Source organism: Tinamus guttatus, unplaced genomic scaffold, assembly GCF_059628265.1.
Source record: "Tinamus guttatus ecotype Peru unplaced genomic scaffold, ASM5962826v1 Tinamus_guttatus_pri_ptg000211l, whole genome shotgun sequence".
NCBI lineage: Eukaryota > Metazoa > Chordata > Aves > Tinamiformes > Tinamidae > Tinamus > Tinamus guttatus.
Genome location: NW_028288745.1, coordinates 3,808,217 through 3,835,234, shown reverse-complemented (window position 1 = coordinate 3,835,234; position 27,018 = coordinate 3,808,217).

The following is a 27,018-nucleotide window of genomic DNA, read 5'->3' as shown; positions in this document are numbered from 1 at the left end:
CTTTTATCTTTCAGAAGCATTTGCCGCTGTGTGGTTTGGATGAAGCATGTTCTAAAAGAAATACATGGCTGGATTATCTATACCCTTCAGACTGTACTACAATTACCTTCCTGGCACAAAAGGTGAAAAAACATCATCATCATCATCAACATATATCTAAATATATTATGATCTGTGAAGTTGTAGGACTTTTATATTATTCAAAGTTGGTAGTACTAAATATGCAGAAAATATATTTTTTCATAATTGAATAAGTTCAAGACCAGTTATACAGTACCAATTTAAAGAGCCTAAAATCCGATGTCATTTATAATAGCATAGGCTATTCAGTATCTGAAGATAAACAAAACTTTTCTTGCTCATTTACCTTGGCAACATCCAAAAACCTCGTAAATCTTAATATTTGCACCTCCCCCTTCTGAACCAGAAACTGCACAACTTAGGACAGCTGAAATATACATACAATATATATATACATATGATAACTTACATATAATAGCAGGATCAAGAACTGTGTTTTCTTGCTACTTTATCTTTCATCAATAAAATACATTTTATTTATGCTAATGTTCCTAAGAGCAATAGTAATTTTTCTGAGAATTAACATGGACACTATACATTGATGGGTTTCAGTAACTCAGACACCATGCTCCCTGTCTAACCTGGCTCCAAAATACGTGATCTTACTAAGACTATTGTTCATTATTATTATAATTGCTATTACGTGTATTAGAGTATCTTTTGCAAAGCAAGTGTTATTTTAATTATTTATTGCTATTTTTTTTCCAAATGAAAAATGCTAACATGCTCACCTTTTGTTTGAGGCAGTCCGAACACCAAGTGATGGCACTCCAGGTAGCATAGGCCTCTGCTGCTTCTGGGGCACTGACTGACACAAACCAATGATGATTCCTCTGTGAATTTTTAATTTATTGCATCCTGAGTAGGAAAACCCACAAGAATTTATACTGTGGGGAAGTGTAACTGCAGATTCCTACCTGAGCCGTATGTTTGCTTCAGTGTGTGAAATCTGCTGGTATCCCCAAGTGAGCAGCTATGGTCAGTTGAGACCACTTGATCTGGAGTTTAGAAATGCCACAAAGTGGGTGGCTACTACAGTGGCTCTCTGGGACTCCCTCTGAAAACCATCACTGATGCCTTCCTTTTACATGCCAAATCAAAGCCAAAATCCCACTTATTCTACCTTTACTTTATTACCATGAAATTGCAAATTGGATTATTGCAGTATAATAATCAGTTTAATAAAGTGTCTGAAGTGCTTTAGTAAGATGCAATGTTTTAGGAATTGAAATCATTGTTACTGCGTTTTCAGTATGATTGTGGCCTGTATATAGAAAAAAGAAAAAAGGGAAAATAAAATTATTATCTAGTTCAATTTAGAATGAGGTCAAGCCAGCATTATAAAAACTGGATTCTAATTCTGTTCTAGCAAAGTATAAAATGATTTTTAATTCCTGCATACCTGGATAATCAAGTTTTGTATTTTTATAGCATTAGTGTTTGTGTATGTAGAGCCATATTTAGAGTCACAGTAGATTAAAAAAATAAGAAGATGCTCAGGTGTTTTAAAAAATAGACTAGGAATATTGGAATCAGAAACTCAAAATATTATTCTGAAATTCAGAAACTTGGTTTCAAAGAGATAAATCCTCACATATTTAAGTCAGTGATGGCAAGTTTTTTCCTGCCACTACAGTAAGATGGGTGAAGTGCCAAACCACATAAGTCTTTTCATTTTTCTACAATTAGCAAGCATATCATAAGATTCCTATCACTCTTTTTTTTTTCACAAGTTTAGGGAATGGTTGGTGAACTTCTCAGCCAGGGTGTTATTTTTGTTATGGCCAGGCCAGAGAGTAGTTCAGACATGTGAGAGAGAGCAGGGCTTGGGCCACCATGAATCCTGACGCCTGCACGGTGGCACTGTCCTAATCTGAAAGGAGCCTTGGAAAAGGACAGCAGGGAACAGGACAGCTGAATTGCTCTGATAAGCTGGGCAACATCCGCTCTACATTGCAGGCACAGTGCCAGGTTAAGCCCCCAGTATTTTGATCTTGCAAAGAGAGTATTGGGACCTTTTTCAGGAGACAGGTAATAAGTAAATAAGAGAAAGGCACAGAGAGTAAGGGCTGAGCATTTACAGTTAATGTATACAAAGTGCTCTAGCTAGGGCAAGGCAAGAAGGCTGCCTTACCTTACCATCCTGCCAGGGATGGTCACTGAGATAAGAGTATCTTCTCATCATTTTTTTTCCTGACAGGGACACCAGATGCAGATGTCCTTGCACTGTACATTTTCTCTGCATTGTCATTTTGGAGAATTCTTTGGCAGCAATCACAGGAATGAGAATCACCTTCCATGAGGATTTGAGGCACCAAGCAGGTAGCTAACAAATTGTGGAGGTGGGAACACGCAGGCTGAGAGCAGGCCGTATGGCTCCCGGGAGGCTGTGCTTACAGACTGCCTGCCAAACTGGAAGTGGCCAGGCCACTGCCCTTCAGTGATCTTACTATTCAGCTCAAGCCTTAAATAGCCAAATTACCTAATGCCTAAAAGAGAAATTGCTCTGTGGAAGCCACATTTGCCCTGGGGCTTCAGGACTTGAGAAATGAAACTAGTTTTCAGCTCTTCTCTCTGCAGCTCTTGCTTCTTTTCCTGTATTTGTGTTCATGGTTTTTCCCTCTACAGCACATGTGACCTGATCAGCTTCTTTTGTAGTCCAGTTAGGCGGTAAAACAATTTCTAAATAAAAGCTGATTTTTTTGCATGCAAATAGGTGACCGCTTTCACATACAGAAGTAGCATCCATTAGAGAAAAGTCCAAACTTTCTGATATATTACTCTGATGATGCTTAGCTTTCTTCTAGTGTACTTTACTGATGCAGTAAGCCATTAAAATGTAAGAGACTTTATTACCAGAAACATAAACAGTTCATAAATATTCTCTAAAGTTTATCAGCTATAAACTCACTCAAGTAATAGATAGAATAGATACTGATGACTGGCTCTGTGAGGGTATGATGGAGAGGAAAGAAATATGGTATTCTACATATTGGTCCTCTGCTCATGCTGGTTTTGTGTTTGTTTGTTTAACAAGATATCAGTACTTCAATTTGAAAAAATGGATGCAAAATTAATAACATTTTGAATCATTTACCTTTTAATGGGTATCAGTGCTCATGGTTTCGTGGGTCAGAGGACTATGAGGTTACAGACTTTTATCTTTTTTTTTGTATTTGGAATGTTTTTCTTATGTCCAATAGCAGCAACATACAAAACAACGGTATGCCAAAAAAGCCAGTTCCTAAAATAAGTACTGTGGTAAAAAGAAGACAGTGATCAGTAGGTGAAACTATTTGCATACACCAAAACATACAGTGTGTGTGGGTTTGGGATGGTGGATTGATATAGGCATGCCTTTATCTGTTTAGCTGATGTCCATAGGGGCCAACTTTCTAGCAATTTACAAATGTTAAATAATAATATTTTGGAAGAGGCACCTGATGGAAGTCTCCATGGATTTTTTTCTGTAGCTCTGCATCGCTCTGCATATTTAGGATTAAATTAACCATTAAATTAACACAGTTGGAGACATTATAATCTCTATTTAAGATGAGGGGTTGAAAAGCTTCTCTGTAAAAAGAAACCCAGAAACCTAGTCTGGCGGTGATGGTAACATTTCAGCAATAACCAAGCCAAATTTCTGTCTGTAACTCAGGTAAAATCCCTGCTTTAGATATTTCTTAAAAATTAGGTGAAATGAAAGAGCTGCAAAATAAGCAACTGCAGTCCGGGCCTCTTGATGATATAAATTAGTTAAACTGACGTTAGTTTTCCACATAAAATATTCCAGCTCATACATATCTTATGTTTATAATGATTAAATCAGCATTTTCCTTCTACAAATAGGTGTTCTATGTTTCTCTGCCACCAAATTCTTTAATAAATTTCAGAATGGCATTGAACTTAAGCAAATGCATAGCTAATAAGTAAATTCTTCCTACAGATATTAGCATGCAGTTTTTATTCAGCAGGAGGCAAATTTTAGCTCGTATCACTCAAACCAGGCTCCAGTTCTGTCAGCAACCTTTCTGCAGTTTGGGGCTCACAAGGCGCTCGGCTGCATGTGCTTTTCAGTGTGCCGTCGGGTCCACAGGAAACACAGTTACATGTTCAGGACCCAAACCCACCAACCTTTATTAGGAACAAATTGTTCCCTCACGCAGGGGACTTTGTTAGTAAAACCTGACTAATGAAGCACATGTATTACATTTGTGACACTTATGGAATGACTGGAAAAGTTGGAAAAAATCATGTTTTTGAAAAAGCAAATTAGGCTGACTTCAATCTTGAATTGATTCTGTCTAGTTCATGTTTGCATTTGGTCTGCAAACATGGAGAGATAATGATTTGTTCAGGTTTGCTTGCATATAGTTTGCATACATATACTTTGCATGGGCTGTTGGCTGAAGCAGAGCAAACTGTGTGAAGTGGCACTGTGCTGTACGGCCTCCATGCTCTGTAAATAATTTAGTCCTATGAAACAGAGTATGGACTGGAATAATAGTTTGAAATTGATACACGCAAATGATGATATGAAAGGCACAAATGTATCGTACTGCCTTGTGAGTAGAGTAGACGTGGGTAACATGGAGTGTGTGCATTAGAAAACCTCTTGTGCAATTTTAAACAAGGACATAGAGGAAGACAAACACAGTGTTAAAAACAGGAGAAACATCAAGATTCTCTCAATCTTGCAGTTATTCCTAAACCTGTTAGGAAGTTGAAATTTAGCTGTGTGTGTGACTACTGACAAATTCTGCTCCTCTTTGGCTATGTTGTTACTATTGAGCTCTATATTTGCTTCTCCAAGCAGCTCTTCTCTAAAAAGTATTTTTGAATGTGTAGATAATACCGGTTGCAACCACAAAGAAGAAATTTTGCAAATTATTTCATTATCATTTTTTCATCCATATAACTGGCAAAATATGCTGGCCTTTTTAAGCTCTTTCTCAGGTTTTTCTTTTGTTGCCAAGGAAGGAGTATTTCTTTCTATTCATGTATTTCTAAACTGGGTGTGCTGTTGCCTGCGTAACACATGATTAGAGAGACAGTGCAGGAAGGAGTGGCAATTGCATTTCACATTAGCTCCAAGAGAGAGGAAGTCTTGCAGCTCTCTGCAAAGTCAAATAATCTCTTGCGATGGCGCATTACTGTTGACTAGCATGTCTGGAAGGCAGAGCCAAAGATTTTCTCACTTCCTGTCCTCTTTTTATCCTTTCCTTGCTTAAATATTAGCAGGTTTTCAGAAGTTGTTCTCCACAAACCTAGAGCTCAAGTGGAGTGAACAGGAGAATGGAAATGTACATATATGTTTACTTAACTCCTGTTTACCTCTCTGCACAAATATATTAGTTTATGATCTTCTCTAGTGACAGAAGAGATTTTTGTCATAATGTTAGTATGTTGCAAAATGTGTATGTTATTTTCCCCTAGAATAGCCTCTCTCTGTGCTTTCTGCTCATTGATAGGGGACAGTTGTAACTCTGAGTAGTGGTATTTCTACTTGACACCTCTAATACTAATGCTCTTTTGTAGTTTGTGCCTTTGTGCAAGACATGTAACTTCACTGGGGACTGTGCATTCAACACAGACTTACCTGAGCGACTAGTGTTAAAATTCTAAACTTTCAAGTACCTGAGTACCAAGCTGCATAATCGCCTGCCCAGTGAGTATTTCCAAGCACCACTTCCCTGAGCCACAGTGCCCCACGCAAAAGCTGCATGCACATAGCGTGGCTGTGTGTGAAGGAGATCCAGGAAATTTGCTATCTAAGATCTCGGACTATGCTGTTAGCCTGGGGCATGAATGTTTTTCTTGAGCGCCTTCATTAGAGCCCTTTTCAGGTACAAAATATGTGAAATCTTTGTCTCTGTCCCGCAGTGCTGCACTATTTTCAGATGATTGGTCTGTAAATTTCCCATAGAATCCCCCTCTCAAAATTGTTCAATAGCCATTTCTGCTTGTTAGTGGAGAGTAAGGGGCTTTGAGTACATTTTCATGAGGCAAAACATCCTTGGCAAACAGGTAACTGCAGCCTGGTTTACAGGAATGACTTCTAGACCATCACAAAGTAAAGAGGGGAAAAAAATCCAGAAAAAGATAATGACATGCCTGAAAATATCTAAAGTAAGCAGGACAGCACACTGTAGGAACAGGCATCCACCCTGGAACGAGGACCAGGTCAAAAGCAGAAACGTCACTTTGGACCTCCATTGCAGCTAACAAATTATATGTGACCAAAATGTTGTCATGGAAGGTTATTACCCTTTCATCCAACTTTTTGTTGTATTTTGATTGATTGCCTCAAATGCAACAACAACAATACTGCACCTGGTAAAATTACTGGGCATATATTTAAACAGCATATTAATAGGTATGTTAAGATGCAGTTTAACCCATCAGCTCACAGCTTTAAAAAGCAGTGGTGCATTTTGTATAATTAGGGCTTTCATTACTGCAGCTGGAGCTTTTTTCATTCGCACAAAGGGAGCATAAGGCAGTGGAGGAGGCACTGCCCCAGTTGTCTGCTCTGGGTTTTTCTCTATGCTCTTTTTTCCCTTCAAGTCTAACGCTGTCTTTATTGATCTAACACAACATTTGGCGGTTTAAAGCAAGTAGGGCCAAGACCTCACTTTGCAGTAGACTTTCTGTAAATCCTCTTATTTTTGTTTAATTTTTCATGGATGGCTTTATGTACTATACTGAAATAAACTAGAATAATAGACCCATTCTCAGGTTTTTGTAAGTCCTTTTCTGTAATTATCACTTTTTCTTGTTTTGCCTCTTTTTATCCTAAACTTGCATGCAGTTTGACTTCGGCTTATCTTAAGAAAGTCTCTTTCTCCTTCTGTGTTTGTCTCTACACCTTATCCCAAATGTTAAAATAATTATTTGTGATCCTTTAAAACTTTTAAACTATGAATAATCTTCATTCTTACAAGGAGGACTAATGGGCATTAATTAATATTAAATAGAAGTTTCACTTAAATTAGACCAAGGTTTTGCTCAATGATGTGAAGGAAATTATTCCATTGGTAGCATAGACAGCCACCCTGCATACGTGTGAGACTCTAACAAACTTATTCTTACTTCTAAGAGACTGCATGGTTTGTGCAAACCATCAGTGGCTCAGTTGTAAAACTGTGAGCAGTTAGGCATAGGATTTTGGTCACTAGAGTGAAAACGATTGTTCAAATATATCAATAAAAGATCTACCATAAATCCTCAGATCATGAATACAACACTTTTGCAGCAGTTTACCATTGGACAGTTCAGTAGGGAGTTTTAACTGCATGTATTTATAGACTAATCATTTTGTAGTTCTTGTTTTAATTCCACATTGAGATATGCAGCCTGACCATAGGATACTGCTCAACAAAAAGGATTCAGTTAAAAAAAAAAAGTAAATATGTTTCTTAAAAAAATGGCATATATATCTGTGAAGTGGTTTGATGAGGTACAAGTTCTCTCCCCATTGGCTCGTAGGTGACCTTTGCTGCATTTACTTGGCTTTCTTTAAGAATATGGGGAGCTACATGAATGCTGCTTAGAGCAGGGCTGGTCCTTTTGTAAGTTTGCTCATGAGAAAGGGGGAGGAGGAAATGAGAAAGTGGGAAAAGGGAGAAAGGAGCAGAGTGAGGATAGTGTGCCAAACTATTTCTATTGTGTACCTAAGATAATTTTTGAGGTTTGCCTAATGGAAAATAAAATAAAAAATAAATAAAGGCGCGAAAACTTAGAGTTTAGTGTGTATGAATGTGTGTGTGTGTCTGTGAGCAAGTGTGAGAGAAAAAGCCCAGAGGCAGTGAGAAAGGACTCATAAATGCATAGGTGCTCTTTTTGGGTCATTTTCCTACTATATATTCTGTTTGAAAGGAGTCAGCAGCTCAGGTTTTGCTGAGCACCTCGTAATTTAGAAGACAAACTTGGAAAACCTCCAGTATATCTGCCACTCTAATTTATACCTGCGAGGATTAAGACGACCAGGAAAGCCATGAAAATGACTAAGTATATTCCCATTTGATCAATTACAACGTCTCGTAAGGAAACGTAGGGTAGTATCTACACATATAGATGTGTAATAGATGTCACACACAACCTGGGAAATATGCATCAGCAGTACGTATATTAATTTAATAAGTCTGTTAACATTTTCATTAAAAGTGACTCTCAGGATTATTCTTTAAGATGTTATGTCAGGCAAAGCAATAAACACAAGCTAATTCACCTGTGGGTTAACACTGAGGTTTTGCTATAACTGAGGTTTCTGTAGACCTTGTCACTTGTCAGTTCCTTGACCTATCATGAGTCAAGGCAAAAGAATTTCATGAAAAGAGAGACAGACCCTTTGCAAAAGCAATGGGAATAGCTCTGTTGACTTTGCTGGCACGGTAATGATTTATATTGGTTGGGGATGTAGTCCTGCATTTGCAGCACAGTTTTTTTGTTTCCTCGTATTTTTTTTTCTTTTCACCTCCTTTTCTTTCCTCATCTTTCATGTTTTCCTGATTGTTTTTTGCCTCCCTTCTACTACATAAAGGATTTTTTTTAAAGCTTCTATTTTTTTAACCATATTTTAAGAAAATTAAATGACCATGCAACTAATTAAATTGAATTGGCAGGCAATGTTTTTTTTTCTCTTTCTTTTTCCTCTTTTTCTACTTTTTAGGAAAGCAGAAAAAACCTTTAAAATTGCATTTTACCTGTGACTTCAGAATTATTAAATCTTTTGGTAGCTATTGCCTCCTTCCATATGCTAACGTAAGCTGCATAATTCACGTGAAGCAAGGTATTTCACCACGTAAAAGTAAGCTGCCAAAAAAGAAGCAAAATAATTTTTTTTCCTCATTGAAGTAGTACGTTTCAGTAGCCAGCCTGAGCCTTTACATTATGTGTTGAGTCAATGGTAAATGTGAGAGCTGCTAAGTAATGCTTGTACATCACGTTTCTGTATACTTTTGAGATTTAACTGGTAGTAACAGAAAACTTGAATTTGAAGTTTGTTTGCCTAGGATGCCAGGAGAAGAACAGCAGTGCAACTCCTTTAAGGATCCCTGAGTGTTTCGAAATGTTATCTGAGAAATGGAAAAAAATCATTATTATTCCAACTTCTTGCATAGTTGGAAGCACTGTAGAAGAAAGCCACTTCAGTAGCAAGTCAGGTAAGTTTCTAATTTTGAACATGCCACCATACCCATGCCAAAACTCTACAGAGAGATGCAGTGCCTATCAATTAACTGAGATGAGGCAGACCTGCACTAACAAATGAGAGTTATGCATTCTTTCTGTATAAATTATTCTCTGTCTGTAACCTTAATGTCATCAGTCTTATTTCTGACATGAACAGTGCTCAGTTGTAAAGCTGAGGGGACATAACATTTGAGTGAAGTGTGATAAATCTGAAAGTCAAACATGGAACTAGGGAATCTTGCAGAAGGAAAGAGGTCAGCTGGTCCAGCTCAAAAGAAGTCCTGGTGGAGCAGGTTGCTCAGCTTCTTGTTAAGTTTTGAGGATCTTCAAGGGTAGAGATTCAACACTCACTCTGGGCAGCCTGTCCCAGTGTCGATCGCCCATGCAGTAAAAAATATTTATCTTGTATTAAGTCAGAATTTCATGTGTTGTTCCAACCTATATTCACTGTCTCCTGTCATTCCACTGTCCACCTCTGAGAAGAATCCAACCCCACCTACTCTGTACCCCTGCCCTCCTTCATTAGGAAGTGCAGAGACCTGTAAGGTCTCCCTGAAGCCTTCTCTACTTAAGGTTGAAAAAACCCAGTTCCTTCATCTTCGCCTCATACCTCCTATGCTCAAGGGACCATCGTTGCAGATTTCAGTCATCTCAAAATAAGAACTGCAGTGTGTTGCTTGTCTCTAGTTTCCCTTCATCCACAAAGACTAGTCGTGACACATTAGCTTTTTCAAACAACTGGGGCCTCCAACATGTAGCTATGGGATATTCTGTATTGATGAATAATCCTTAGAATGTTTCTAGAATGTCTACCCATATGTATGTCAAAATACATATTGAAGAAGTCCTACCCTTGTAAAAGTATATAAGATATCATGCCAAACTCACTGTGGACATACCTGGAAAGAGTCATAATGATATGACTACAGCATGAGGAATCTCAGCAGTTAATGAACACCAGTGCCATGTAAGATGAAATGGGGTTTTAAACTAATTCACTACCTCAATGTCAAGCCTTGCAAAAGTTTGGATTTTCAATTATTTTTAAAAATAGAGGAAAAAAAAGAAGAGCACAAGAACAGATGCTTTTCCAACACTGACTTGTTCAGTATAAATCTCTGATATGAAAGAACTGTTTTGCCATGGTCTGTTGGGCAGAATGAAGAACAGTGCCCTTCTCAATTTTATTGTTCATTGATGTATTCAGTGTTTGCTATTTTTTGAACGAGAAGATGTTCAATCATGTAGTAGGCAGAATTTCATCTATCTGAATGAGCAGTTGAAGTGGAGGTTTTCCATCTAGCTAGACTCAAGAGCAAGTCTCAGGAGCTTTCAAAGAATGATTAAAGTGGGTGCAAAAAATCTGCGTCCTAGCAAGTGATCTTTCTGCCCTTTTATGACGCACTGGAAGAATGGCCTGCAAAGTGGACAAACTGATGTGAAAATTATATTGTGAAGCCAACAATACACATACAGAGAAGCCTAAAGTACTACAGGAAAAGCTGATGTAGTGAAATCACTAATTTTATAGACAGCCAGAAATACGCACTTACTAGGTAAATGTTGAAATGGTTGAAATTTCCACCCACCAAAATATTGTGAATTACTACTACTACATTTTTGAAAGTATGTGCGTGAATGTATCAGGTAAATTTTCATGCATCTTTATTTTCCATGTGCTAATTGCTAGACACTTTGTTGCTGAGGACAATATAAAAATATCTCTGCCTCCCTCAAGCATTCCTGTTGTCTAGGCAAACCTATCTATCTCACCTTCAATCTTAGGATATTTGTCTTTTCAAATATAAATGGTAAGTTCTTTCTGAACTAAAGACATGAACTAAATGATAATTTACCTTTACTTAATAATATATTTAATATAACATGCTGTAGTAAATTTTATGTAGAAATTTGACAATCACATTTATGTATACATGAATTAAGTCTAGGTCTAGGAGGACATGATTAAAATGTCCTATTCAAACAACTCGTACATGTACTGTTATTTGTGTTTTCTTGGATTACCGATAGAAGAGGAATTAGCCTTTTGCCAATGATTATGGCTAAAGACAAAAATTGGAAGTACAACATGAATAATAAAAAAGGAGTTGCATGTCTGACCTTCTTAAGAGATTTGGTTTGGATTCATTTTGAAGGATTATTGAGGGTTACTGCAGTTTCTTTTGTTATGTATTTTTTTTTTTCATCCGTAGTTAATTGGATACTAACAGAGTGGAAATCTGGATGAGGAGAATCTCCAGAAATAATCATTAATTCAAACAAACAGGATTTTTTGTTTGGTTAGTTTTCTCCTACACAAAAAGAAAGGGTTACTGAACTGACAGGGCCAACTGCACTTAACTGACATATGGGAAGGATTATCAAAAGAAAAAAAAAAGAATTCTGTTCCTAAATTGAGCTCCAACATTTCAGATTTTCTGAAGGAACAGAGGAAAGGAAGTGTTATGTCCTTCAGTCATTCGTTTCATGCTTGTGTTTCTAAATATGGTGACAGAAATGTCTCTCTTCACTTGCAACTTTGTAAACTTTTTATTTCACTGAGATATAAGTTGTTATATATATATATAAAAAGATTAGGTTCATAATATATGAAAGTTATTTATATCATGTACAGTATATGCAGACTGCACACAAGAACAGTAACTGCGGGCTATGTTAGACTAATCTGTTTTCATCCCATTACCTGCAAGTTAGACTTTCTATACTAACAGCCTCTGTCAACTTGAAATAATTAAGAAAGGCAGATAAGATGATACCACAGTTCTCATCTCTAAACAGCTCTTCTGGCTTTGTAATAAAAGAGTATGAAATGGTGAAGATAGAGTTCATAAAAGTGATTTGTCCTATTCTAAAAGTAGAACAGTGTCCCTCCCTACTTGGATATTGACAATGAGCAGACGAGGAGTTTCAGCCTTCAAATGTGCTTATACGTTTTAACATCTCTCATTATTTCAATTATTTCTACCCCCCCCCCCCCCAAAAAAAAAGGACAGTAATATCTACTCAAATTTCTCCCTTTTGTGTCACTAGAAATTTCTCTGACAAACCAGCAACACAAAGTGACTCTCACTTCCACAGCTACCCTGAGGGCATAGTTGGAGGCAGCTGGTGCTGGCTGACCAGGAGACAGCATTAGCTCACTGAGAAATAAGATGTCTCAGCCTTCCAGCCAAGACAAGGTGTCACAGCAACGATGATGTCATGGAGAGTATTCAGAGACAATTGTGTGCTTGCCCACTGCCATTGCTGAGCAGCGCAGAGAGGTAGCAAAGCTCCCACCAGTCACGGAATGCATTAAGCCTTCAAAGTTCAGAGTTAGAGCCACTGTTTGCAAATCCAGTGCAAAACCAGGAAGTGTTGTCTGCTCTTGACCAATCTGAGAATAACTTAGCTTATTGTGAGACTGGAGAGAGAGATATCCCAAACAAGCAGAAGGCATTCGCATTGAGAATTTATAGTAGTTGACAAACGCACAAATGTCAACATTTCTGGGCAGTAGGATAGTGCAAAACACGGACTTGATCACAATATGGTCCAAAATATTCTCAGCAGTAGAGAAGGAGAGGAATTCCTACTGGGCTTTTCCGGAGTATTACGGAGATGCATGTCATGGAGGTAGATTTCCAGAGGGCGTAGTAAAGTAAGTCATGAGTCCTGAAGTGTATCCTAAAAGCGCATAATAAAACTATGTCCTGGAATCAATAGAGATGGGACATTTCGGCAAATAAATGTGCTGATTTTACCTTCTGTAACACCTGCAGGCTGGATCAACTGCCTTATGGTGGGAGAAGAATTTTAAGGCTGCACAAAAATCTTCTCTGATCTGAAACCACTTAACCATGTCAGAAAGATATCACCATTGAGAGATGATTACAGTTAATGGGGCTGCCTCTGGAATATTGAACTGATACCTTTATGTAACACTTTCTGAAGGCCTCTAGATATATTTTTGGGGGCTAAGAACCAAAAAAACAGATAAGAATTCTTCTAAACCATAGTTAGGAAAGAATTTCAGAAATTTAAACTGCTGACGTTCAGTTCCATGAAACACAAGGCACTGCTGCACAATTCACATGTGTTAGCACTAGCTCTGAACATGAGTTTGCAACAAAAAACAACAGAAACACAGACTTCTTGTAGTTTGGTCACAAGATGATGCCTAACTTTAGCAATCTTTCTGGCATTCCCCAGGACGATGCTGCCAATTCCCTTGGCTGGATTTGGTATCTCCCAGAGAGTGCCCACAGTCAGTGAGCTGCCTGGACCTACAGTCAGTGGCCATGGAGCAAGAGCTGCGAGTAAGCTAGAACTTCCTGTGGACACTGCTGTTAGCTCCCATAGCATCATACCCCGAGGGAGAAGCAGGTAAGCAAGTGCATCATTGATGAAGGTAGGATCATGACACAGAACATGTGAAGACTGCATAGGGGGAAGAGGGAGCAGATACGTGCTCGACTCGTTAAAAAAGGCAAATGCAGTTTGTGCTTATAGCTTGGGAGTCTAATGCTGCTGACTACTGAGTTCCTGCCAGGCCACAGAATACTGTACTTACATATGATATAACAAACACATATTTAAGTGTAATGAAATTGTTAATTTTAGAACTGTTAACACCAAAATTTATTTTTGAAATGGCATTCATTCATAAGTTACTAATATAAAAAGTTTGTTTCTAGTATTGCAAGATTTATTCAGATTCTTATCCTCAGATGTGAGAGTAATGTTATATTCTAGCTTAAGGCTGTGAAGGATTTAGATCTTATTTTTTAGTACAATTGGTCTTGGCACTTTTATAAAGTCAGATCAGGTATCAGTTGTGGTATGTTAAAAATTATAATTTGGTGCATTATGCATTCAAAATGCAGTATCACAGTTTTAAAATTATTTTTACAAAGCTCAGACCTACCATAATTTTATAGTGAGCAATTTAAAATTACTGATTCAAATCACTCCCCTACTGTTTTAGTACTTCCAGGAGAGACAGGTTTAAAGAGTAGTTTTTTATGAGAGAATTGTTTGAAAATCTTTATATGTGACTATTTAGTGAAGAACTCATAGTTTATAGCATTAAATGAAAAATAAAAAATCTTGCATCTATGTTGTGGCAAAGTTTTTGACAACAGAACAGCAAGGGCATGTAAAACTGTAGTTACTATAGTAACAGGATCTTAGTCCTTTATAAATAAGCGTGGAGAATTTTGGAATGTACAATCTGACATAGCGCCATGAAGACACTAGTCACATTCATCACTGTTTTCATATTTTTGTCTGACAGTAGGATGAAAAAAGCCCATCTGCAGCTGAGCATGTAGAGGAGGTACAGAGGGTTATCCTAGGGATTATGCATGCAGATGGAAAGACGGGTACTGCTTTGAACAGCCAATGCAGTACAGCTAGTCAGTGCCTTGGCGTGACTGCCACAAGCCAATGCCACAAGCTGGATTCCTAGATTAACTGGCATAGCAACAATCCCAGAGATCTGTTTCTTAGGACATCTTGTATACAGGAAGGAGCATTCTAAAAACAAACATAACTTCATTTTCTTTATTCCTTGTAAACCACTGTACATAAGAGTAAAACCATGTAATATTATGGAAGGAGGGAGTTGAAATTATGTTCGTTTTGCTATTCAGTGAGTTTTGTTATGCTGGAAAGACAGAGGAAAGACAGAAAATTGTATTTTTCTTGGTATGTTCTCCATTCTTTCATGTTATGGAGTTCTTGGATCAAAGAGGAATCTGCTGTAAAGGAGGCTAAAAAAAGTTGTTGCATGTTCACATCAAGAATGGGAACGAACGTGTAGTTTTAAATATCATAATCTATTTTACAGTAAATCTGTTGAAATCACTAGAAAGGCTTCCCTTAATTTAAGCTGACTTTTGTTTAGTGTTTTACCCAGCAATCAAGCAGTAGTATTTCAGAAAGTTGTAACAACTTTTCCAGCACATTTTTTCCTCCCATTTGAACTAAACAGGATGACTAAAACTTGTGACCTGCTCACAACAAAATAGTATTTGAAAACTCAGGGGGAGTCCCTTGGCCTGCTTGGCTGCTGGGGATTTGCGTAAAAAGTCATTCAGGAGACGAATATTAATTACAAGCTTGAAAGCAGCAGCACATATTGCAGTGGCATGTCTCAGAGGCAGGCATGAGCTGAGCTATAGTGATGACATGCCATAGTTGAATAATTAAAGGCACACATTATATGGACAGGCTAATTAAATTGTAATGCACATAATTACTTTGGACATCTAAGCAGTGAAGTATGGTGTTATAGAGCCCATTGGCCTTCCTTTTTCATCTCGTCTTCCTGAATTTTCTCTAGATTCACCATGCAGCCTGCTGTTAATGTTTCAGTGCTTTTTGTGGACTGCGAATTTTAGAGCTAGGTTAGACATTTGCTTCAGTAGATGGAAGATTTTAACTGTGCATTTACTAGAAGAAGTCTGAAGATTCACAAATATTGACTGCATCATTAACGTGAAAAAAAGAAGAGAAAAATGAAAGAAAATAAAAGTATTCTCTTGTCGCTCATTTATATAAGATTGGGGAAGGTTTAAACTAGTAATAAAAACATCATGAACTGTTGTATTCTGACAACATAGTCACTTAAACTTCTGTATGACTGAAATGAAAAGCTTAAGAAGATAATAAGGATGCCATCTGCCACTATAAAGCAGAGGTGTGCTGACAATTTTATAGAAGTTTCAGGTTGGCCACCTATCAGCTAATGAATGCAATGGGTATTTTAAACTAGCATTAAATTTACATACATAAGTCAATCGAAACTACTGTTGTTACTTGCTCATTAAAAATATCGTACAGACTGTGGCATCTGTGTATTCTGGGATAGATCTTTCCTATACTGCCTGTTCAAACTCTTTCACTTTATAATAATGCACATGGAGAATAATTAAGGCTTAGAGCTATGTAGCTCAATTTCCAGTGATCTGGAAATCACAACTTGCCTATCAAAATGAAGATTCACAAAGGTAATATAGTTATGAGGTATGGAAGATCCAGGTAAGTATCTTAAAAATAAAGTAAAATATAAATTAAAAGAATGAATTGAAACAAAACTGTATTATTAGGGGGCAGGAGGAGGAATTAGACAGTCTACTATCTGAACAAAGAGTCTGTATCATCTCTCTTATTTTTATGATTTTCATTTTTTAAATGTTCTAGAAATTAATTTATCTTAAGCATTTATCAAAAATTAAAATAATAATGAATAAAAACTCTGCCACATTTACTCATACTAACAGACTAATAATACCTCATAATAAATATTAGAAAACACAGATAAGTGGCATACTAGCACACACTTAAAATTGTGATTTGATGATGTAGTATTAAAAATTACAGCATCTACAGATGAGTTCACAATGAGTTTATGATATCGGAGTTAGGCAAGAATCTTTCTGGGAAACATCTATTATTTAAAAATGTAGTTTTTGTAATTAGAAGTTATTTGACATCTTGACCCACATTTCAAAGAACAGACTTAGGCAAAGGAAAGAAAAGCATCAAGGAAATTTTGAAACGAGTCATTCAGCATTACTCACAATGCAATGTTTTGGTATTTGTGACCTGGTTTCCCAACAGGCTTAGGCGCAGTTCCTAGAACTACAGTGGAGATACTGGGGTTCCTTCTACTCGCTGCTGGGCATCTTTTCAGCATCGGAGAAATACAGATTCAGGTCTGTCGTTTGCCTCCTTCCACCAGGAGCTTAGGTGTATTGCTTTTCCAAGTCAAGTGATATGGAGTATTTGAAGATAGGTCTCTCTTAATCTTTCCTATTTAAAGTGTTCCACTTTGCAAAATAATGAATTATTCATTGGACAAGAAAAATAGAGAAAGTAGGAAGAACTCTGAACTGAAGCATCAATTATTCATACAACTTTGGATCCCATGACTTTGAGTGGAGAGGTGAATAGTACTCAAAAGTCTTTGACAAAAATCTTCTCAAGGATTATCTTTTTCACATCTTTGCCCTAATTGCATATATTATATGAGAAAATTATATTGCTCCTATATATAAAAAACGCAAGATCATAATAGTAAGAATTCACTTAGGTGTTTTTACTTTGTCTACTCTCTCCATGTGCTTTTTACTCTCTTTTATTCTTGGTAGTTTTAAATTTTTCTGCATCATTTGCTCTTGCTAGATCATTTAGTCACTGTTTTTTTCTTCCAGTTTTGGGCTTTCTAATTTTAGCTATGCATTTGATTTAAAAACAAAAACAAAACAAAAACAAAACTCTGAATTTGAACTAAATCAAACTTTACAAAAAGTTTCAGAAGAAGAGAAGAAGAAAAATTGCACACAGATATTATTTTTCAAAGGCTTACTATAGTTTGATAGCCTTTCAGAGCCCCACAGAGTGTAATATTACCCAGGATATTATGCATTGTGCTCACTCCTTCCAGTAAGTCTCATCATATACATTTACTTTCCCTTAAGCTGTGACTTAGTTATCAGCCAAAACCTGGTCTGCCTGGGAGTTTCAAATGACTTTCTTGTTTCAAATGACTCATGGCTTTGTGATCCAATTATTTGAATCACGCATTTTGAATACTTTTTTTTTTTTTTTTTTTCTGTGCTGGTACAATGCTCTATGACTTTCAGAGGATTAATGATTTATATAAATATGTGTCAGTAATAGCACAACACTTATAAAGTGTTGATATATATTTTATGATGCATTCATGGCACAATATGAATGATAAAGAGGTGACAATTGATGCCTTTATAAAATATTTATTATGAACTGTGGTTTTAGCTATGCTATAAACTGCTCAAGAGCCATCAACAAAAAGCGAATAGAATTATCAAGGTTACAGTAAGCTATTTATAATGAAATGTGCAAGCTTACAATTAAATACCGCAAATTATGACAATAAGCTGACAAGCTACAATTATACAGTAACTCGTAGTCAGAGACTACCCCCCTGAGGTATTCCATCCTTAGAAACATGGCATATGGAACACTTGCATCAAATTTGCAGCCTTTGGAGGATAGCAAAATGAAACTGCATCCATCACACAATTCCCCCAATGAGTCTTTGAAGAAAGGTACACGGTAAATTTCAAAATATAATTTTGAAAAATTAAGAGTTACTGTTACTATGGGCTGACGTCCTATATGTCTTCATGATGCTGACAAAGTAATTAAAATGCAGAATTTTCCAAAGATAGATCAATTTCTTCTCTTTATTTGAGATTGAAAAATAAGTTTTAATCATCAACTTTTTACTGTACAAAGCATAATTCTTTTTCTTTCTCCAAACAAGCAATACCAATTATAGAATAATAGATTATTCTAGCTCTTTCTTTCATAATTCCATAACTGTATCAAGTGATAGTCTTTAAAGGAATTTCATCTAGAAGAGAAGTCTTAAGAGGAAAAGAAACTGAAATATTAGTTTATATTTAATGAGGAGGCAAAACTAACTATTATTATAGGTATGGCTTTTTTGAACATTGACTAACAAAATATTTCTTGAAATAAAGTATTTCTTTCAATATTTCTTGAATATTGTAAACTAGAAAAAGTCTATCTAGACTTCAGAGTGAATTTAATCTACAGATTTTAGGCTAAAAATAGTCTTTTTTTACATCACAGTTAATGAACAACAGCAAACAACAGCCTGTTTTGGTTTGTCTGTTTTGGTTTGCCTGCTGTTACAACAGCCTGTTTTGGTTTGGCCCAGGACTGTTGTTCTTGTGTTCTTCCTTTATGTTATCCTTCCAGCTACAAATACAAGTGACTTTTAAAAGGAACGTCTCTTCCCTGCTTTTGTATCTATCAGCCTTATAGCTGATAGTAGTTTAGATGGTAGTTTACTATAGCACTAAAGGCAAGAATTCACCATGACTTTCACTTTCAAATATTTCCTTTTCTGTCATCCTTTACTATTTTCTGATCCAGTAGCAGTGTTTTTTCACCGAAAAATACGCAGCTAGCAAAACAACAACAACAACAAACCCAACAAAATAACAATGATTTCTTAAGGAGCCAGATCCTCAGCTGATGTAAATCCATGGTTTTCAAACTGACATGAACCAGTAGTCCTTGCAGGGAGATTCTCTTTCTGCCAGCTTAATGAGATGCAAAACTTCACAGGAGGAGAATTTCTTCTTCCCTGATTACCGTGTTTGTTTCTAGCTTGTTGAAATGTTCATGAACTGAATTCAATTAGAAATACTTAGTGTTAAAAGGGACTCAAACGCCAATTGCCTTCCATAGAAAAGGAGTCATAAATTGCTTCCAGGCACTGCATCTCCATGAATATTTTTATGTTCTTGAGTAGAAAAATGCTTTCTATAAGATATAATATATATTGTAAGGCATCTTTATTTGTAGTAAATGTAGGTGAGGAGTCCACAGTGTAATCTGCTAGGCCTGAAAAGTAAATACAGTGAGCTAAATTTGTATCCTATTAAATTCACATAGACAGGCTTTTAGCTGGTGCAACAAAACGATATCAATTTTCGGATTGTTTTTTATTGCTTATTTGTTTCAAATGACCTTCAATAAACACTGCTTTCCTTTCCATCTCCCCAGACAAAAAGAGGTCAGCAAAAGCATGCCTGTCAAATATCTGTCAGAACAGATTTATTGCACTACTTAAACCTGTTGAAGTATGTTTTTTTCCTTCTCTACTATAATCTGACCTGGAGTTAAACTCTCAAGTATGTTATTTTATTTTTTTATTTCTCTTTTTCTCAACAAGTTGCATATGAAGCAAAACAGGTGTGAGTCAAATCTCTGAGGCATGGAGTGTTTGAGTAAGCGTGAAACTTCACTGGCAAAACAGGCTTTAAAAAATTACCTGCCCTCAGATTTTTTTGGTTAATTAAAAAAATAAAATCCCATTTTATTTTGTCATTCAATTCTGATACAAAGCTGATGTTTCATACAGCATCCACTGAAGTCACACCACACACTCTGAGTTTCTGAACTTGCAGTACAGACCAGGGGGTGAACTTGTGCTGGTTTTCTTGCCTTTCCACACATTCTCCCTAGTGGAGATCTGGTTGCAGAATCAAGTCTCCGAGAGCTTAGCAGTGGAAGGTGTGGCTCCAGTTTACCATATTTGTGTATATTTTTTGTCTTCTGTATATGTTGCCTTTGGAATAGCTAGTGAAAGCTAAACAAAATTTCAACACATGGCTGTACTTGCTAGCAGCTGAGAGCTGTCATTATTCCTTTTTACCATAAAATCACCAAATACTTATCAACTACTTCTTCTTCTGAGATAAATTTAATTAGATCATGCCTTCCTTCAAGCCTATATTGGATTTACTACCTGCTAAAAAAAAATAATTTAAAGAAATTCTTGAATACAATTCTGAATTGCAGGGGGAAGTATAGCATACGGTAAACCCAGCAGAGGTCATTAGTGCAGCTACATGGTTATTACCTTAACTGCCACATTCCGGCAATATGGAAAAGTTGTTTTACAATTTGCTAAGCCCAAATCAGGTATTCAACCACGTGATGCTGAGAAGACGCATACTAGCAGGTAGCAGAAGCGGTATGGATTTGCACCTTCCTTCATCTTTGGATCTCCTTTGCAGGACAGTTCTGAAAAGGAGGGGCTCTATGATCAACCACTGTCAATGACAACAGCTCAGGTTTCTTCACTGCTTTGTTACTTTATTACCAGCTAGTAGCAATGGGTTTTGTTCTGTTTTCTCTGTTGTTTTGACTAATGGAAGTGTTGCTAGTAAGCACGAAAAAGATAATTATGTCAGCTGGTCAGATACTGGCTACCACGTGATAAGGTGTCTGGGAACATGATCGCCTTTTCCAATGAGAAATTTTGTGTAAATGGAAGAAGGGGAATTTGTCCAGGATGTCTAGTGATCTGACAGATACCTGGAAGTTTAGCAAATGGTTCCCACCCTTGAGCACGTCAGCTCCACAGCGCATGAGGAGCACGTGGGGTAGGCTGTGGTGTGCACTTGCACCTGTCTTAAGCAGGAAATCTACCCAACAATGCAGGATTCTTTTTGTAGAGTCATGACAAAAGTCCCCTGGGACAAACTGGAAAAATGTCTGTATCATTTATTACTGGATGTGATATTGGTTTCTTGTCCAGTTCTGTGTTGCTGCTTTCTTGAATAAAAAGTAGTCTATAAAACATATTTATAGAACATTAAAGGGAAGGAAAAACAACAATGTAGATAGAAAAGTCAATACTGACCTTCTAAGACAACAAGGATTAGGGAGGATTTTTTATCTAGCTTCCAGAAAGAGCAGAGACCCTGTGTTTAGATATGTCTGCGAACACTTAAAAAATCATGAACAATAACTGGCTTTTAAACTAGCCTTTTAAGAAATTAATCTTTCTGTGTTTTGGAGGAGCTGCTTTTGTATCGCATTAAATCAGAAGGCAGCTCTTGCAGGGCCGACCCTCTGCCGGCACCACCGAGCTAGGCTCTGCCTCCCCCAGCCCTTGGGAGCGGTGCAGCTGCAGGAGCTCGGCAGGGGCTAATTCAGCCCCCCGAGAAGCAGCAGGGTTAAGCAGCTCGTGCATTTCTCACTGCTGAAGCAGTTACTCCGTTGCCATTACCTGAATGGCTCCGGTTGCTTTCCTCTTGGGGACACGGATGCTTCCCTGTGGTACCCAGCTTAGGCACATTAGTCCAGGGTTGCACTTAGAGCGGGATACAAGAGGGAGCGAATAATTAAATTTCCATGTCAGAAAGAGGAAAAGTCCGGGGACCTGGCACTTGGGATGTTGCATTGCAGGACCCTGCAACCAGCAGGGGAGCTGCAACAGCCCCTGTGCTCACAGGCTCTCCTTGCCCAGGCTGCGTTTTGCTGGGCTGTACACACAGGCCCTGCAGTTTGCTCTCTTGCCCCTCCGTCTGCAGCAATTTCCTCATAGATGGGAGGCTCCTTCCCTCTGCTGGCATCGCTGCCTCCTAGAACAGCTAATCCTGCTCCTTACCTACCAGCTTTTGAACCCCTGAACCTAATGGTATCCACTGAAGGTATAAACAGTAATTGGAGATAAAATTAAATTTGTTAATCACCTTAGGGCCTGACTCAAAATGTTCCTTACCCACATGCTATACATGTCTACCTATAGCATAAAATAACAAAATTTAATGTAGCAAATGCAAAATCCTGCTCAGTCTATTTGCCTGTAGCTGTATTCTGTACTGTAGGAAAGATGCAGAGGAAATATTCAAAATTGACCAAACCTTTCAACTGCTACCATCTCCAAATAAAGTAAGTGATAAATAGACATGTAGAAAACATGTTTGCTTAAGTGAAGGATAATGCAACCTCAAGGGAAATTAAGGTGTCTCAGGTCTGCTTTACTACATTGTGTTATTGTGTTGTGAGCTGCTTCTTTGCAAAGCCATTAATGCAATGAATGGTCTTATCTCATGAGTATTCACTAATTGGTTGTTCTCTGGATTGCTTCAGTGCCTCACCATTTCCTGAATTCGTGGGCTAAAACTTTATTTTTAATAATCTTATTTTTAGGGATTGATATTCATATGTTGAAGCACAAAAATAGTGTTATATGAACTGTGTAGTATGTTTGATCCTGTTGTGGGAACAGCATTTTATGAAGCATCCTTCATGCAGTAACATGTCACGCTATGCAGAGTATGGAAATTCAGTGGACATTTTTATACGACCCAGAAATAGAAGGAGAAGAGGGGCAGAGACTCTAAGACAGAGGGAGCTGCCTGAGTAAAAGAATTACTGTGAACCATGGTGATGTGAAGGCAAGGGACACATTGGGGCAGGTTAGAGCAGAATTAATGGGCAAGAGAGTAAATGGATCTGAGATCTGACTTACAGTGAAAAGTATTGCCAGCTGGACAAATTGAAAAAAAATTGCAGTGTCCTGCATCTCAGCAACATCCTTTTGCAAACCTAAGAGCTCTTTTGAGGTTTAAGCAACTAAGGTTAAATCCTCTGCTAGGCTGAGGAGTGCAGTTCCATTGACCGCAATGGAACTATTCTAATTTACCCAGCTGAGGCTCTCGCTTGCAGTTTTTCATGGTAAAGGGGATCACAGACCCTTTTACTCTGCTGAAAGCACCAGCAGCTGGTCTCTCTCAGACACACGTGCTCTGGTAGGGCAAGCTGTTCTGCCAAGCATTTCTCTAATTTACTTTTAAAGACTGATAGAGAAATCTAAAGTGCGAGAAAAGAGAACTAAAGGGATGCGGGGTGACCAACCTCCAGGGCTGGTGGAATACGGTGCTACGGTCTGCATACGGGCACCCGAGCTGTACAGAAACACGGACACGGAGCCAGAGCGAAGGTCAGCCTGGCCCTGTGCATTGCGGCTCTGGTGGGGCTGGCGCCGAGACCTGTGAGGGAGCACAGGGGAACGTGGCTCTGGGCCGACCCGGAGCCGTGCAGCCTCCAGAGCTGCTCCCGGCACCAAGCGATATCTGCAGCGGACTCGTCCTGAAGGAGAGGGCTTTGTTTTTAATGGGAATCACAGATTTTTCTCTAGTGATTTCATCCAGTCTTTCCTTCAGCCCATGTAATCTTTCAGCATTTGCTGAATTCTTGGAAAGGAATTCATACCTTAACTGCATGTTATATGACTAAATATGTTACCATTCTGCAGTGTGTAAAGAAGTTTGTTCTGATCCCAGCCCTGCAATTTCCTTGGATTCTCCCTCCCTCCCCTCCAGCCCACTTTTTGTATTGCAAGAAGCAGTGAACAATCAACCCCTATTCACAGTCTGCTTCTGCTCCCTGTATCACAGACCTCTCTAGCCAGCCTTCTGTTGTCTCTTTTCTTCAGACAGAAAAATACTAATATACTCAGTTGCTCCTTTTTCAAAAACTGTGCTATTTATTCTTGTAGCCTTTGCCATTGGTAACGTATGCTTTTGGAAAGGAGGCAGACTCAGATTGATGTGCTGACATAATGATATTGTCTATTCTAGTGCTTATTACATTTCATTTGTCTAACACTGAATTTACTTTTTGACCACTGCTGCGTACTGAGCTAATGTCTTCACAGAGCTGTTTATTAGAACATGAAAATCTCATTCCTACCTGTTTGGTCCATTAAGGACCATTATTGCATAAGTAAATCTAGGATTATGTTTTCTTGGGTTCATCACTTTCAGTGACCTGGGACTTCCTCACTAAGTAACTTAGGGTCACAGTGTCCTCTGCGATTCTTTAGAAATATTACTTTGATATCTGTCATTAATAGGATGTTAAAAATCACTGTCAAGATGCACCTAGCCACCCTTTTATGATAAAACTGGCTTAGCGATAGCTCTGTTTGTACAAATAAATGCTACCTGATGACTGCTCTTTCTATTGGAATTCTTTTTATCTGATTGAAAAGTACTAATTCAAAATGAAATGAATGGTTACCATGCACCCTGATATAGAAGAATCGTCATCATCCCAAAGATCCAAAGGAAATGTGATTTCTCTATGGACCACAGCATCTTGCCCGTGATTCCTGTCTGGTAGCTAAGGCAGGAAATCTGGGTTTGAGTTCCGATGTTCTCTGTTGTCCAAAGTTTGGGTGAAGAGGTCTCTTTTCCTTGGACCTGGTTTCTTCCTGCCTATGGATGTATCGTCACGCTCTTTGACATTTTCAGAAAAGCACTGCACAGCTATGTGATTATTGTTTTTTTTTTTTAACTTCCTAAATAATCATTTTTTTTCTCTTTGCCTAGCTCCTAGAGAGATGTTGATGAAAGAGAAATACAGGTTGAATTGTTCTTTAAGACACAGGTTTTTGTTTTAGATGTGGATTCTCAATGTTATTTAGACACCATACAGCGGAATAAGCAAAGTAGTTGATTGGAATCAATAACCAGAATTCCCAGAAATAACCTGAGATATCTGAACATTCCTCCTTCCTAAAATTTCAAATTTTTATCCAAAGGGAAATTAGAAGTTTTTCTTTCATGTTAGGATCCTGTACTTTGTAGTGAGAGATCTGCTTACAGTGAATTCCTTAGTTATGATCTCCCATGAAGCATAAATTCTTTAGAAAGTCCCCATTAATTCCAGTGCTCAGGAAACTACAGGAAAATGTGTTTTGCAATACAAAATGAAGAAAGATTGCAATAGTTAAGTCAAAATGAAACATCTCATCAAGCTGTTTCTTTAATTAGTCATGAAAATCTCAAATAAACTGCTACTTGCTGAAAGACTGAATTATGGCAATAAAAAAGTCTCTTGTCTCTTCACCAGAAGATTTTCCAACCCAATCACACAGTATCTTTAGTAACAGCGGCCTTCACTGCCCAAACTATTCGACTCTGAGAAACTCTAAATACTTCCCTCGAGTGCCATCAGTGTCTGGCTTCAATATGGAATACAGAGATAGAAAATATATGTTCCTTTTTGGGTTAGGAAGACATAGTGAACTGAAGAAGTAAGGCTACTGTTAGTAAATATTCCTGAAATAAATTGCCCTTGGAAACACAAAAAATATATATTTGACTCAAGTTCCCACGCAGTGGCTCCAACACTGCGCTGTCTGTGAGAAAAGGACCAAGGAGCTCTCACTGTGCTGCAAGTGTTTTACAGAGAAGGCAGAAGGTTTCTTTTTGCTTTTCTTATTAAGGTTTTAGTAGGTACAATACACAGACACTATTGAGACTCATCAGGGCAATGTAGCTAGTCAAACAATAGAGGCAAAATTAGCCATCAAATTCTCTTGATCCTTAGATATCTGGGGTATTGAAATTTTTCCTCATATCCAATGCTGTAACTTTCCACTGCATTCTTAAATCCCACTCTTGCACATGTGCATGGAGTTGAGTGCTTTTACCTTTTTTCACTTCCTTTTTTTTTTTTTTTTGTAGCTGAAAGCAAGTTCAGTATGAGAAATTTCGGTGAAGTCATGCAATAAATTTGGTTCCCAGCTTCGGGACACACAAGTGATATCAAACATCAGTGGTAGAAAGAGCAGAACGTTACACATTTTAAAAAGTAAGGTAAAACAAAGCAAAACAAGCTTTACTGGAAGTGTTGGGATTTCTGCGTGTTGCCAGCACTTTGCTTCATTTACCACCCTTTCCCCTAAAAACTTTCAGTCCTGTTTATTGAAAAGGTCATGCTAATCTTCTGTAGTCACCTCTCACTATTTGTAAGTGCTGTGGTGGAGGATGAGTGGTAGAAATATTCAGCTTTCCTCAGCAGGCTTTTATTTGGCTTTCAAACCTCTAATCAAAACTGGCACTTTATTGCCCCTACTGATTATGTCTCCGTTAAAACCAATGCATTTGTGTCTTTCAAATATTTACTCCTCTCCTATGTGCACGAGCTCTCAGTGTGGCCGTACCAGTTACTAGCATGATCAAAAGACAGTAGCGAACTGCAGATTTAAAATAACTCATTATTTCAGAACCACATATACTTGTAAATGTGTTGCATTTTGGATGTGAGAGAGAAACCACGCATACAAAAGAGAGAGATATATCAGAGAACTTGACAGACATAAATTCCTGTTGAAAACAGCTTAGAGCATTTAAAAAATAACAGTACTGTTTACAGCAAAGCATCTCTCTCACCCCCCATGGGGATCTGAGCATCCAATCTGTTCTCACTCTTGCCCTGGGAGGTTTTTCTATCAACTTCAGTGAAAATTTGAACATTCCCCTCTTTCTCAATGTTAGGAGATATGTATATGTGTGTATATATATATATTAATGAACATCAACAATAATTAAGTTCTAGTAACATGAACTAACA